We start from the raw sequence: 16150 nt of genomic DNA on the forward strand, positions 1-16150 counted from the left end.
CGAGGCCAAGGTGAAAGAAGGTGTTTTTACTTGACCTCAAATCAGAGACGTTTTTAAGGATACTACATTTTCTTCTAAGCGTAATGAAGTGGAAAGTGAGGCTTGGGATTCCTTTCGAGAAGTGTGCAGTAACTTTCTAGGGAATCATAAGTCACCTATTACAAAGACATTGTGGGCAGGTTAATTACTTCATTTCGTAACATGGGATGTAATATGTCCCTAAAGTTACACTTCCTGCATTGCCACCTGGACTTCTTCCCTGAAATGTAGGCCTACAGCTTGGGGGAGGTCTCTGACGAACACGGGAAAAGGTTTCACCAGCAAATAGCTACCATGGAGAGGCGCTACAGTGGTAAATGGAGTGTGAATATGTTGGCAGACTTCTATTGGAATGTGACACGCGAGACACCCTGTAGTAATTACAAGAGGAGTAGGAAATCCAAGTGACACGTAAGTGTTTAACTTTTTATGCAATTTATTATGGGTGGAGAATAGCATCTTTGGGCAGATATTGAAACACCCCCTCCTCCCTAAAAACTGGTACGTCCTGGAGAAAAGCGGGTTACGGATTCGGACTCAGGAGCTCGAAACCTGTAGGAATCACCTATTTTCGTTCGTGGGAGCGAAAAAAAAACTTTCATTTTGCCGACCAGTGATTATCTTTTCTTGCCTAAAAATCGTAATCTGGATGAATGAAAAGTTATAATAATTCTTCTTACTTGAAAAATTTTACGGTTATCCTTATACAAGGAAGCAAGTTCTAGCATGTTGTTTGACCATAAGAAAAGCTTGCTTGCATTTTCCCAAAAAACTACGATGTAAATTAATATGCTCTTTTTTTCTAAGCCAGAAAATCATTTATGTTAAACACCATGGGCCTTATGCAGAGTCACTCTGACGCGTGATTTGTGTCGTACTACAGAGTTCGACTAGCATATATTTCCTGCAGAAATGAGGCCTTTAGTATGATGTTAATCATACGCCAAAACGACTCTGCATAAGGCAGCATACATCTCATATAACCTTAGCATTATTAATAGTAGAAACCTAAATGTTATAGGTCTTAAGGCGGATTTTCATGTGTCCTTTACCTCCGTGAGTTGCGAGCGATTGTGCTAAACAGCCAATGAAATCACGCATCGGAGATGGCGCGCTACACAGGACTAGCTCGGGAGAGTAATGCTCCCGGAAGTAGAAACGAGAAACACATTTCTGATTGGTTGGCGTTATCCACTTCTTGCTACGTTGCATTCAAATAGCAGACAACAAACGCTTGCTGTTGTCGGCCTCACTGGCCGAGTGGGCTAGCGCTATGTGCTAGTAATAAAGTACTCTTTTGGCGCGAGTTCAAACCCCGCCCGCGGAAATTTTTTTTAACATTTTTTTTACATTTTCATAACACTTATTAAATTAAAATAATATGAAAATAATACTTTAAAAAGTGATTTATTTATTTTTATGCAGATAAGTAGTTGTAGTACTTATGCCCTTGTACTCCATGATATAGGGTCATTTTGATCCCCTTGTACTTCATGATATAAATTTTGTGACCAACCTAAAACAACTGGCTAGGATAGCGCGTAAAACAGCTGTCTAGAGTAGCGCGCGGAAAAACGTACTTCCGGGAGTATTACTCTCCCGAGCGGGTCGTCGCTACACTCGCGTCAGAGTAGAAATTTGTTCAATTTTGACGGAAGTAGCGCGCGTACACTATTGTATTCACTGACTAACATGACGGAAGTCGCAAACTTTCTGTTTTACGCATGCGCATTAGCTAGGGAGTAGTAATTTGGCGCAATACACGCTCGGATGTATGAAAACGAAAATAATTTACGGTGAATACGCTACATGTGATGCTTCCGTTCTAACGCGGGCATGAAAATCCGCCTTTATGCAGAGTCGTTCTGACGCGTGACTAGAGCCATACTAAAGAGTTCGACTAACTTATGTTTCTTGCAGTAATCAGGCCTTTAGTATGACGCTAATCTTACATCAAAACGACTCTGCATAAGGCGGTATAAGTTTTCAAGCCAATTTAAAGTAAGCTTAAAGTTAACGAAATTGTAACTCATTTTTTTTTTTTTACTTAGTGTTCTAAGGTAATCTATCCCACTCACCTAACAAAATTGCACTGCAAGGAGCTCCCGGCTTAGAGCACAAAAGGTAGGCAGCTGCGTGACGTCATCTCGAGCGCCACGAAAGCTTGCGCCTCAAGCACGTCTATGAAGTTGTCCCGCCCAAATACCGAATTTTTCTTTTTCTTATCTACATCGTTAGTTTATCGTTAGTTTACTTTAGTGTTGCTAAAATTATCGTTAGTTTCGAAAAAATAAAATTTTTATTCAAAAAATAAATGGGCAGGCCAACTTCACGGTTCCTCACTCACAAACGAATTTCAAAAGTTTTTCATATCACATCGTTAGTTTATCGTTAGTTTACGTTAGTTTTGCTAAGTCGCAAAAATAACGATTTTATTCTAGAAATAAAGTTTCCCGCCAACTGTGAATTAGCCCGCCCATATTGAATTCTCATAAAATTCCAACTTATATAGTTAGTTTATCGTTAGTTTACGTTAGTTTTGCTAAAATTAAGGTTTGTTTTGAAAAAATAATGATTTTATTCGAGAAATAAAGTTTCCCGCCAACTGTGAATTAGCCCGCCCATATTGAATTATCATAAAATTCCAACTTATATAGTAAGTTTATCGTTAGTTTACGTTAGTTTTGCTAAAATTAAGGTTTGTTTTAAAAAGTAACGATTTTATTCGAGAAATAGTTTCCCGCCAATAATGAATTTGCCTGCCCATATTGAATTCTCATAAAATTCCAACTCATATAGTTAGTTTATCCTTAGTTTACGTTAGTTTTGCTAAAATTAAGGTTTGTTTTGAAAAAATAACGATTTTATTCGAGAAATAAAGTTTCCCGTCAACTGTGAATTAGCCCGCCCATATTGAATTGTCATAAAATTCCAACTTATATAGTAAGTTTATCGTTAGTTTACGTTAGTTTTGCTAAAATTAAGGTTTGTTTTAAAAAGTAACGATTTTATTCGAGAAATAGTTTCCCGCCAATAATGAATTTGCCTGCCCATATTGAATTCTCATAAAATTCCAACTCATATAGTTAGTTTATCCTTAGTTTACGTTAGTTTTGCTAAAATTAAGGTTTGTTTTGAAAAAATAACGATTTTATTCGAGAAATAAAGTTTCCCGTCAACTGTGAATTAGCCCGCCTACAACGATAACGTTGTGTGTATCATTGGCAATCTGTGCATATTTTCAGAAAGGGATCAGAGGCGAATTATGTGAACATTATAATGTATAAAAGAGAAAGAAAGATATATAGAGATTTCGAGATTATTATTTTGTAAACGGTAACTAAAATAAGAGTTGTTGTTACTATAGCAACGATATAAATAATTGTACATATACGTAGACATATTGACGAGAAAGGAAGTGTGTGTATGAAGGTCCTTATATTTTGTATATTTTGTTATATGTGTAGAAAAGTTAACAATATATACTTTTCATGGTCAAGATAATAAACGTCAGTTAAGAAAGTGATAAAACGCGTTGTGAATTATTTTGAAGATTAATAAACGAACCAGGACAGACCTCTTACAAAAATTGGTGCCGTATACCCAGGAGATAGTTGTCTCGTTTTGAAGAAAAGTAGAAGCGAGCAACATGAATTCTTCAAATAATATAATGGACTTAGTGATAGAATTGTCCCAACAAATCAAGAAACAAATTCAGGACCAAGCACGATGTATGAATGAACATTTTGCAAATTTTAACCAAAGTCTTGATGAACATCTTGCAAAGATTAACCAAAGTATCGATGAACATCATGCGAAGCTGATCCAGAAACTGGAAAACTGGGACCAGAAGCAAGATCAATTGCTGCAAAGCGTTGATAAGAAGCGAGATCAACTTCAGCAGTGCAATGATGGTAAGCAGGATCAAATGCAGGAACTTGAGATAAGATTAGCCGAAGGTTCATATAAGCATACCGCTGTATTGGTTAGATCGGATTATCCCGACTTCTCTCTTAGTTTGAATGTTTTTGACTGCTTTACTGATATTGTTTGTAACAAAGACTCTGGTATGTATCAGTATGTGAAGAGTTATGATTATCCTTATCTTGGGAACGCTATTAATTGCGTTACCCATTAGTAAGAAACAAGTTGATTCCAGTATTCATAAGATGTAGAAAGAAGACGTGTGTTTTCAACAGTGCTTGTATGGAGTGGTCGAATGAAGTAAATGTTGAATTGTGCATTCAACGAAAAAACCGGTATGATGTCAGTGAACGATCCAATGATGCTTTCACAGCATGTGATGCAGTATGTTGGTTTCTATTATTCAAATGTGATGCTGCAAAGTTTAGAAAATACATCAAAGTTTCAACACAGTAATAGATTACATCAAACTAATCTTCGTAACCAAGTTCGAAGTGGCCATGGGAGACTAAAGTGTGATCCCAATGTAAAAGGTGATGTTAGATCCATGTATGCCGATAATGTAACCAAGGCTACCTACAGAAGAAAAGGAAACCGTGGTAGGACAGATCACCGTGGATGTCACGCAAAGGACAAAGACCGATCTATTAGAAGACATGATATTTCACCTTCAGGGAAACGAAGGAGAACTAAACCTAGTGTTATCGATGATGATAAATGTGATACCGATAACATAACCGAAACTAACGTTGGTAGTGATGGTAAATGTGATTGTGATTGTGTGACTCGACTTAACTCTAGTGAAGTACGGTTACGTTTGCCTGGGAAGCATGTAAGTGCAAGGTCTAATATCGTTCAACGGAGATTACATAGAAATACCGGAGATGACGACAATCCTCAAAATAAGAAGCAAAGAACTATAGACATAACTAACGTGACATATTGTATTCATGTTTGTGACTCTCAATGCGACTCAAACAAATGCATTGGTCAAGTAACTTGAACTGTCAAAAAGGCGTCCGACGGATTAGTATTAAATTATTAGTATTAGTGAATTATTAGTATTAGTATTAGTGAATTATTTTGAAGATTAATAAACGAACCAGGACAGACCTCTTACACGCCCATATTAAATTCTCATAAAATTCCAACTCATATCGTTAGTTTTTATCGTTAGTTTACGTTAGTTTTGCTTTACGTTAGTTTAAAAATGTTTTCGACAGCGGCGCAGCCAGGATTTTATTTCGGGGGATCCGGGTCACTTCCCGAAAAATTTTTGTCAATTTCTAAATTGGGAACGCAAGTTTAGGCTATATTTTAAGGAACCTTACAAATCGATCCTTGATCGAGGGAAAATTTTTTTGCAATATATAGACTGGAAAGGCAATTTTAGGTTTCACTTTTACAACTTTTAGAAATTTCTTGGGGTTCAAACCCCCATGGACCCTCCCCTTGGCTACGCCGCTGTTTCCCGAAACTAACGTAAAGTAAAATATACTAACAATATGAGGTGGAAGTTTATGAAGATTCTTTATGGGCGGGCTAACTCTATATTTGGCGGGAAAATTTATTTCTAGAATAAAATCGTTATTTTGCGAAACTAACGATAGTTTTAGCAAAACTAACGTAAACTAACGATAAACTAACGATGTGATATGAAAAACTTTTGAAATTCGTTTGTGGGTGGGGAACCGTGAAGTTGGCCTGCCCATTTATTTTTTGAATAAAAATTTTATTTTTTCGAAACTAACGATAATTTTAGCAAAACTAACGTAAACTAACGATAAACTAACGATGTAGATAAGAAAAAGAAAACTTCGTTAGGTGGGCGGGACAACTTCACAGACGTGCCTCAGGCACGTAGCCAAGGGGTGGGTCCAGGGGGTCCGGACCCCCCCTTTGAGACCAGAAATAAAAAAAAATTAAGGAAGGACGAAACAAAAAGAAACAAGAAATAGGAAGAATCAGGGTTAAAAATAAAGATAAAAATAAAGCTAAAATAAAAATAAATTTTTATCATCTCTTCCCTGTACTATCAAACATGTTATTTCAGAAACGGTTTTCTACTGCTCCTTTAACTTGTCATTTGGAACAGACAGTAATTGACGGAATAATAAAAACAAAAAAGTTATGTGGAAAGCAAGTCCTGTTAATATTTGATTCAGCAGAGAAAGGAACGCAGATATAAAATATTTTACAAGACATTATTGGATACCTACTTTTTTTAAATAGTTGAGGTCATAGTGAAAGGAAAATTGTCATATTTGGATGAACAGAAGAACGAACGTAGATATTGTAATTTTTTAAAAACATATTTTTATAAATATTCTTTTATTCGAGATTTCTTCATGGTTTGTTACTAAAATACTTACTAACATGCATGGGCGCCGATCCTGGGGGGCTGGCCCCCCTTGTTGTATTTATAAATGTAGGGCCTACAATATATTGACATATTTGAATGCAATTTGTCTTAAAATCCTCATATATGCCTTCTGAATCTTGGACCCCCCGAAATTTACAGAGAAATCGGCGCCCTTGCTAATATGTTTTAATTTTAAAGTCTTAACAAACCAATATATGTTGCTACTAAAATAGTTTAAATTGATCAAGCCCCTGGTGTGATAACCACAATATTTCATATCAAAATTCCCCCCTTCCCCATCACGAAATCCTGACTAAACGAACCAATATATGTTACCAGTAAAATAGTTTAGAATAATCGAACTCTGGTGTGATAACCACAGTATTTCATGTCTCGGACCCCCCCCCCCCCCTATTACGATATCCTGGCTACGTGCCTGCGTGCCTCAATCCACTCTTCAAGGCTACTTGCGAGCACTGCTACCAACTCTATTTAAGATTAATCAGCTTCGCGGTAAGCCGGAGTTTCATATCACAATCTTTCAGGTTACAATATTTATATTTTTTATTATGAAACTTGGGTGGGTTACAAGAGGCTGTCACTGGTGGAAACAGTTTGGAGCAGGTTAGTCTGTTCAATCCAGTTGTACGCTAGCACCTTAGGTCAACATGGAGAAGAAGATGACAGTTACCTAATTGTCACTGTACATTCAGAGTAAATTTATCAGCCTGTAGGGAAGCAAATGTGGAACAAGATTATTCAGCAAGTAAAGGAAACAAAGTAGTTTGAGAGAAATTCCTCCCAATCCTTGTACTTTCTCAGAAAAAAAAATATTTGAATGTTATAGAATCAGTAGAAGTTTAGGAAATCTTGAAAGACGTATGTGTTTGTTTTAGTTAAGATTTTATATAAACCTTCTAATTTCAGTGAAGTTTCACATTGGTTATTTTTTGAATAAAGAATCTAAAATTTTAATATTATAGAAATTACCCTTCCTTCCTTTCGGAATAGAATTTTCGAACGCTAAAACATGTGTTCGGTTTATTAAGTAGTTAATGTGTAGACTTTTACCTCCCTACTTTCAGGGACTCGCGAAATATCCTGGAAGAATTTGAGCCCTTTATTAATTCCCACAGAACATGTGGTTCAAAAAATCATTTCTTATCCTTGATTTCGTACCAAAGAAGAATTCTCTACAAAATTGATGTTTGTTGTAGCTCTCATTCTTTGTTATTCTCCTTTTGCTCTCTCTCACTCTCTCTCTCTCTCTCTAGCAGCTTGGTATACCATCTTCGCTATTACGCGTGCAAGGTTGACTAACCTGCGATTACATCTACATTTCTAGTGCGCCGCTGCTAGTGTTGTTACGAGACGAGACATTTCTCGTGTACGAGACGAGACAGAACCCTTTGAGACGAGACGTTCTGGAGAAAGAAAGGAGGTTCTGAGAAAAGGATTTCAGAATAAGTGGGGAAGGATTGCCTTTCAACTTTACCAACGGTACTGACAAATATTCCTTTCGTAGTAATTCATTACTGGTTCAGTCGAAACTAATCGGTCGTTATTGGAAGATTGTAGTCGTGTTGTGTGTTGTGCTATGTTAACTCTTTGAAGCGCGGTGGAACTTATATTATATCACCTTTTAGATAATGTTTTAGAAACACCGTGGCGTAAAGAGTTGACCAACCCAAACTTGGTTAACAGTTGTAATTTTATCCATTCGGCATAACAGCTCTTGTCTGTGGTCTACAACCGCTCTAATGTTACCACGAGACGAGATTGAACCATTCGAGACGACACGAAACGAGATGACAACATCTTTTCTAAACGAGACAACTTGAAGTCTCTTCTTATCTCGTCTGGTGGCAACACTAACCGCTGCTGTCTTTCGTAGTCAAACTTGAAACTATGACAGCAGTTTTGTATGTATTTTATTTCAAAATTGTTTTACGTTATATGTAGACGGGACGTACGCAAGGGGTGGGTCCTGGGGGTCCGGACCCCCCTCCCGAAATTTCGACTTTCGTGTAAATTAAGCCTAATTTTAGGGGAAATTTTAGGAATTTTAATATAAAATATCCTCATATTGAGTTTGGACCCCTCCCGAAATAAATTTCTGCGTACGCTACTGTATGTAGTTGAAATATCTGATTATATTCCCCCTGGAAATTCATGTAGTTACTGTCCCACTTTAAGCTGTAGATCCATGTATCATACAGCATCAGAGCCGAAAGGGGCGCTAAACTGTAGTCCAATCAATGAAAAGCTCTAGCTAAAGGATATTTAATGATACCAAGTTTGAATTCACCGCAATGTAAGTAAATCGATTATCGAATTATTGCTTGTTAAGTTGTCTTTCTCCACCATTTTCACTTAGTTAAGTCTTCCTCGTATCATAGAATATTGTATTCCATTGCTTGCAGATCGTTAGTCTCTAGGTGCGATATTATTTTTCTCAACAATCCACTCTTAGTCTCACCTACATTTCAAAATCTTCAATTCCTCTCGAATTGAATTTTTTCAAAGTCACTCCTAAATGACCTTTCCTAAACTGGTGTTGTAAAAAAAAAAAACACTTTTTCTTTGACTTTTTTCAATAAAAAATATCGTTGTTTTTCATGTATTTTTTCAAATGTCTGTTTTTTTTTCTGGCAACTATTATGTATTGCTTTATGTTGCAGATAATTGAAATAATCAGCTGAACTTGAGTTGAAGCCCTCGTAACTTACAAATCCTTTGTTTCTTTGTACCTATACAAGCAAAATTGTGTGATCATTGTACATTTTCTTTACTAGTAACTCTTGTTCCTAGTACATTGACACGTACATGGAAATCCTCCATAGACGACCGGAGATATAAGATAGACTATGTTATGATTCAGGACAGGTATTAGAACAACTTGAAGAACGCGAAGACCCTTCCCGGTGCCGACATTTTCTCTGATCATAACCTTGTGCTAGTGGAAGTGGGTATTCAACTGAAAAATATAGACAGAAAAAAAGTAGGTTACAAGATATAGAATATGTAAAGTTGAAAAACGATTAAGTAAGAGGTCTTTTCGTTGAAAAATACTCAAACGAGTAAAGGATAAGTGCGGTGGCAACACACGATGAGAGCATATTAAACTTTGCATAGGTTTGGATATGAAAGCTCGCGGCGAAAATCTCGCGGACAAAAATCTCGTCTTTCCGAAACCTGTCCAAAAGCGCATAGTGCACACTTCGAGGATGCACACTCGAAGTCTACAAATGGAGTGCACACTAAATAGTGTACACTTCGTCAAATTAGCTTTTGATCCACACTTGTTTACAGCGCCTCATCGTGGTGGAATGTTGAACATTGATAACAAAAGAAGGGAGAATTCCGAGTACTAGAAAAAATTAACATGCTTTTTTTTTTTTTTTTTTTAGATGAATGACTTTCCAGTTAAATTAAAGATTAATATATCGTACAGATTGACAATATGGGGTAACCATAAAATGACTTAAGAGTTTCTTTCATGTATGCCAAGAGCTTCAGCATTGCAGTATCTGCAAATATTTATCAGCATAAAAACCATAAACTATTGGCGATGTTCTATTTTATTAGGCATGCTTGCGCGAAGGAATATTTATTAATCCCCCCGGAAGAAAAGTAGCACTGGTGGTTAAGGCGCTGATGACACTGTTGCGAAGTAGCTTAGCAATTTTATTGCAGGTGAAGGTAGGCAATTTGCAAGACCGTTAGAGCACCGTAGGTACCGAGGGGAGCTCTATTTACAATAATGTGGATCAAAACTACTTTGGGAGAGAGTTCATATTGAGTATATTTCCTTTATGTACGGTAGATACACAACAATGACACTTTACTTGTTGTCGTTCTACTGTATTGCTTCAGTTAAGGCACACTGATTAGACTGTTTCTACCATATTGTGCTAATGTTGAAGTTCCTTATATGTTACTCTTTTTTGTGAATATATAGATTTTACCCGTAAATCTTCAAAATAGTGCCTCCATGTTCTTAATCAACACCAAAAGTTAACACTTACAAGGATGCCAAGGAAAGAAATGGTGGAGTTGAACAAAATTTACAGGAAAATGCTATTATGTCACTATGAAATACCAATTTATAAGGATCATGTGTACTCTTGGTGGATAACCCTAATTAAAATAATATGTTTAAAAAATATAAGATTACTGTACATTGTATACATTGTATACACTTCTGTACATTGTATACATTGTATACACTTCTGTACATTGTATACATTGTATACACTTCTGTACATTGTATACATTGTATACACTTCTGTACATTGTATACATTGTATACACTTCTGTACATTGTATACATTGTATACACTTCTGTACATTGTATACACTTCGACATTTGCGTGCACTTCACTATGCTTTCGGCGCCCTACATCTTTCTTGAAATGTACCCGCTCCTATATGCTTCACATGATGGATGCTGGTTGGTTACTCAGTAACGAAACAAATCCCCTCGTCCAAATATAATATAAAAAGCTACTATCAATCTGATAAGAATTTTATGAAAATTAAGGGACGGTTTTATGAAAAAATACAGTATGCAATGGCTCTCATCGTTCAACTATACGGGAGAAATTATTTGTTCATAATCAATTTATAATGGGTACAGTAATGGGATTACATAAATTAAAAGGAAGGCAAGTCTTTACTTTGGCCATTTCATTCAATGAATCGTTCAATGAACCGATTCGTAACCAAGACTGAAAAGAACGTCGTCCCCTGCGAGCCTCTAACCTGCCTTCACTCGCTGAAGCTCGCTCAGCAATAATATGTGAATTAAATATTAAACTTTGGTATAGAAAGGAACCTAGTTACTAGCTTTATATATATATATATATATATATATATATATATATATATATATATATATATATATATATATATATATATATATATATATATATATATATATATATATATATATATGAGCTAACAGGCAAGTTCTCAAAACCGGAACCTAAAGATCAAATCCCTGAATTGAAGAGAAAAATGAAATGGCCAAAGTAAAGGCTTACCAAGAGGAATTTGTGAAATCCTTGATAAATGTGGATAAAGAAATTTTTGATCCGTATTTCACTTTTTGGCAGCTGTCAAAAATGCAAAATGTATGGTAATTGGTATATTACAGTCTCTTAAGTGCAAGGAAATATGGTAGCTTTGAAAGGAATTTGTTTAGAATCAAAACCAGAAAATTAGGCCTATCTACCTACGAATTAATATTTGTAGCTGTAGGTATAGAGAAATGAATAATCTAGGTATTCATTATTCTATGATGGAGCTTAACATTTTAATTCACATGCCATTAAAATTTGTTATTTACGTGCAAATAGCTCCATTACCGATAGTATAATTATTTCAATTAAGCTACATAAACCATGTAATATTTAAACACAAATGAATTTATAGCATTATTAAACAAACTATTTGGTTACTTTCCCTATACTATTTTAAATGCCATTGCATACTCAAAGAACGTAAGGTAAATACGTTTGTTATTTGCGTAACATTTTTATATTCCACTTGTAAAATCACTAATTTGTATATTTATCAAGTAAATTATTATTAGATCAGCCCACAAATATATTCACCTCAAAAAAAAAAAAATATTAAAAATATGTCTTTTAAAATTTTATTAAGTCTCTTTGACATTATTGTTGTTCCTAGTACGAAGAACTCCCATCTTAAGTACGCAAGTGTGCTAACGTAGTGTACATCCTCGCACACTACGTACTATGCACTCGCAGACTTGTGAACTTGGGCCTTTTGACGCACACTAGGTGACGTCAGTTCCGGAAATAAGCGTACTTCGAATGCACACTTGTATCTTTTGGACACGGCCCTAGTCTCGCCAAAACCTATTACTACTACTACTACTACTACTACTACTACTACTACTACTATTATTATTATTATTATTATTATTATTATTATTATTATTATTATTATTATTATTATTATTATTATTATTATTATTATTATTATTATTATTTGTAATACGGAATTGCATTTTAAGAAACTCATTGGGTAAATTTTATGAAAAAGTTTCATCTCGCAAGGTCTTGGCCAAGCGAGATTTTGGGCGGCGATGTTTCGTATCCCCTTTCCATACAACAGGCTGCAGAAGAAGTAGTAGCTCACCGCGACACAAAACTGCTAAGAAACCATGAGTTACAGAACAGATTTTGCGGAAAATGAGGTGAAGGAAGACATGGAAACAGGTTGATACAGAAGAAAGAAGAAAGATGTACGGTAAGTTAAACAACGAGTTACGAAGGGAAACAGGCAGAGCAAGGGAAGAATTTTACTAAAGAAAATGCGAGGACATATTGAATTAGAAACAGTTGGGAAATAATGAGGAAATATACAAGGAGGTGAAATCAACGGAACTTCGGAGGAAACAAGGAGGTATTACGATGGTAGTAGAAAATAAGAATGCAAAGGTAGTCAGTGAAAAAATGAAATCTTAGGTAGATGAAAACAACACATTGAGGACTTGGATAGATCGTGTGGCCTAAATGTTAAAGTAGAAAATGAAGTAGGCAATGATGATATAAGATTGAGTATTCTTCGGGATGAGTTTGTAAAAGCTATATCCGAGATTACAAATGGAAAGGCAACTGGGGTAGATAATATACCAATCGAATTCATTGAGAATATAGAAGACAAGGGCAACAAAAAATGTTCCGACTCTGCAATGAAATATAGGAAACAGGAGAATGGCCGAAAGACTTCTTAAAGACGATCTGATACCGATGGCTAAGAAATCGAACCCAGAGGGATGTGAGGATTATAGAAATATTAATCTCATATCTCACGCACCAAAAGTTTTACTTCGAATTCTGAACGGAAAGCTGTATGGAAGAACAAATAAAAAGTTCAGGAGGAACAGTTCAAGTTCAAGAGAGGTAAGGGTACAAAATATGCAATTGTATTATTAATGGTGATCGGTGAAGGGTTTATAGAAAGAAGGAAAGAGGTGTATGTTGTATTTGTTGATCTAGAAAAGGCTTTTGACCGCGTGAATTGGGAACTGTTGTTGGAAGTTCTAAAGAAGGTTGGGTTACAATGGAAAGATCGAAGACTCACAAGAAACATATAGAAACCAACAAGTAAGTTTCAGAATAGGGGAGGAAGTGACAGAGGAGAGTGAAGTTGGAAAGGGAGTTCAACAGGAATGCTATTTCCTGCCAACAATATTTAATATTTATCTAGAAGAGGTAGTGGAAAAGAGCTTAAGTAAGGAAGACTACGGGAGTCGTTAGCGGTGTGGTCAGGGGGACGCGTCCCACCAGATTTTAGTCAAATATTTTTTTTAAAAAAAAACTATATATATAGCTATACTTTGTATATATAACTTTCGCCGGGAAGAAGATTTTGATTTTGATTCATCTGACCCTCCCAGATTTAAAAAGCTAACCACGTTAGTGGGAAGGCGGCATTTTGGTAGGAAGTAGAATAATTAGATTTATACGGTTTGCATATGATATAACACTTGTTACAGAATCTGAAAAGAAAATCAATAAGATGTAGGTCGAGAGTCGGTCGAGCAGATAGAGTTGGTCGAGAAACATAAAAAAATACGTAAAATTTAGAGGAAAGAAGTAATGAATTTGAGATTTTTCGTATAGTCCTAATTCGTACGAAGGTGTCCTATTTGTAATCGTTAAGAGCTTCGTCTTGTGTCTGGAGCAAATAAATAAATAAATAAAAATAAATTAAAAAGAGAAAAAAAACCTTGAGGAGGGGATGTGAAGAATATGGGACGTTAAAAAGACAAAACATACGATGATTGGAATGAAGCGATCTGTGTCAAATATAAGTAGGAGGGGAGAAATAGAACATACCTGGGTTTTCGATACCTGGGTAGTGTTATTAGTGATGATATGAAGTGCGAATATGAAATAAAAGCAAGGGCAGGAATGACAAAGAATGTTTTAGGAGAGAGAAAATAGTTTTGTGGGACCTTAAATAAAGAGTTGAGAAAAAAGACTTATAAAATGCTTCAAGTGATGTATTGTATTGTATGGGGCAGAAACATGGACATTACGCAATAATGATGAAATACTACTGCAAGCTTTCGAAATGTGGGTGTGGAGAAGAATGGAGAGAATTAGCTGAATCGAGCAGAAAACGAATGAGAAAGTGTTAGAAATTGCGGGGGAGAAAAGAACAATCTTAGATATTATTTAAGAAGAGGGAGAGAAACTAGTTGGACATTAGCTAAGAAGAAATTGCATCTGAGTGACGTGCTGAAGGATACGGTGGCAGGAAAGAGAGGGAGAGGACGAAAGAGGCTACAATTGATGGACAATATAAAAACAGAAGAAGACAAAGAAGTTAGCGGAAGACCGTGGAGTATGGGAACTCAGTTCAGGCAAGTGACCTGCCAATAGTGGCAGAATACCTATAATGATAATGATTATTTATTGCTAGGAAATATATTTGCTAGAATTGCTAATGAGTTACGGTACTTGAAACTTCTGTCGTTGAAAAAATCAATTTTGGTGGTAAATCTGTGAACATATTTATGGATGGTATATTTTCTCAGGTAATAAATAAATACAATTCACTTAGGGCATACCGCCGAATTAGTATATGATATCGAATATTTGTGTTTGGTTGACGCAAACCAGTACTGAGAAAGGTCCCACGTTAAATGAAATAATTTCTTATTACCCGGACCGCATTTTTACATATAGGTACTTCTAAAATGTCTACTTACACCTCTAATTTAATTGTTCGCGTAAAATTACCTTATAAGGTTGTATTTGAATATTAATAAAAAGTATCTATATTGCATTTTCGGTGACGTCACTACTCTAAGAATAACGCTTAGAGCAGTATGTAAATATATCTGATCTATTGTATAGTTTACACTCAGTACTAGGGTTTCAGTAAGTTATTGAGGATTAGAACAAGGTATTGGTAGTAGAAAGAAAGAAATAACAAAAGAATATATTCATTGTTCGTTCACTTCACTAGTGTTTTAAATGTGAAAAATGTAAATGACGCTAACAGTACTGGCAATATTGAAACGTCAACGGCACGTTGTGATGGCTGAAGTAGTGTTGTGAAAATGTTTCTTATATTGTATTTGCGGTTGGAATTGACTTATAACTGTGTTCCAAGTGAATTATTTTGACACCGGTAATAAAATCTATCGAAGAGTTACAGACTTGACATATCCCCGTTGAAGAAAATTGCCATTTAAAGGAACTTGATGTAGGGGATAAGCTACGCTTTTTTAGGCTGTTGTGATGTAAGTAAATGGACGATGAACTTAATAGCAATTAATAATCTTATGATTCACGATTAAGGAAATCAATATTTGCGCTTTACTGTTATATTATTGATCTTTAAGTAATGAAATTAGTAATAATTACATACTAGATATTAGAGATATGTATAGAATTATGTTTTTGAATATGATTATTGAATAATTCGTGACCTGACCGAATAGAAGCGGGTGTAATTGGGTTGGCACCGAACATGACTGCCCTCGAATTCTAATTCACAGGTCAAACACCTTAGCTGGTGACGTTATGCGAAATAATTCGAAGAATTCGGTAAAGGAAGGATGAAGTAGGGTAAGACATTTTAAATCAGAAAGAAAGAACTTAAAAATGAAATTAATAAAATTAAGACATTAGGCATTCAAATATTAACGTGATATGTGTATTATGTGAGAACATCCGATTTGAGTTTTTGACATTTTCATCAATGTTGGTGAATATAATAATTATTTTCTGATTATAATTGTTTAGTAAGATGTTATCTTTTAACCACTAAATAAAA

The 16150-nt window shown here is 35.4% G+C and overlaps 1 protein-coding gene across 5 annotated transcripts in view; it reads left to right on the plus strand.

Annotated features, from left to right (window-relative positions):
- The first annotated feature begins 15221 nt into the window (after positions 1–15221).
- Positions 15222–16150, plus strand: part of LOC145686664 (uncharacterized) — a 176495-nt gene continuing 175566 nt past the window's right edge. For 2 of the 5 annotated variants that reach the window (XM_081760158.1, XM_081760161.1), the window contains exon 1: positions 15230–15614. The gene's annotated coding sequence lies outside the window, so the exon portion shown is untranslated. Of the gene's footprint in view, positions 15615–15790; positions 15943–16150 lie in introns of those variants that run through there. The other 3 variants (XM_081760163.1, XM_081760162.1, XM_081760159.1) reach the window with 3 other exon arrangements.

The sequence above is a fragment of the Thermobia domestica genome, chromosome 5 (genome assembly GCF_964235325.1).
Source record: "Thermobia domestica chromosome 5, izTheDome1.hap1.1, whole genome shotgun sequence".
Lineage (NCBI taxonomy): Eukaryota > Metazoa > Arthropoda > Insecta > Zygentoma > Lepismatidae > Thermobia > Thermobia domestica.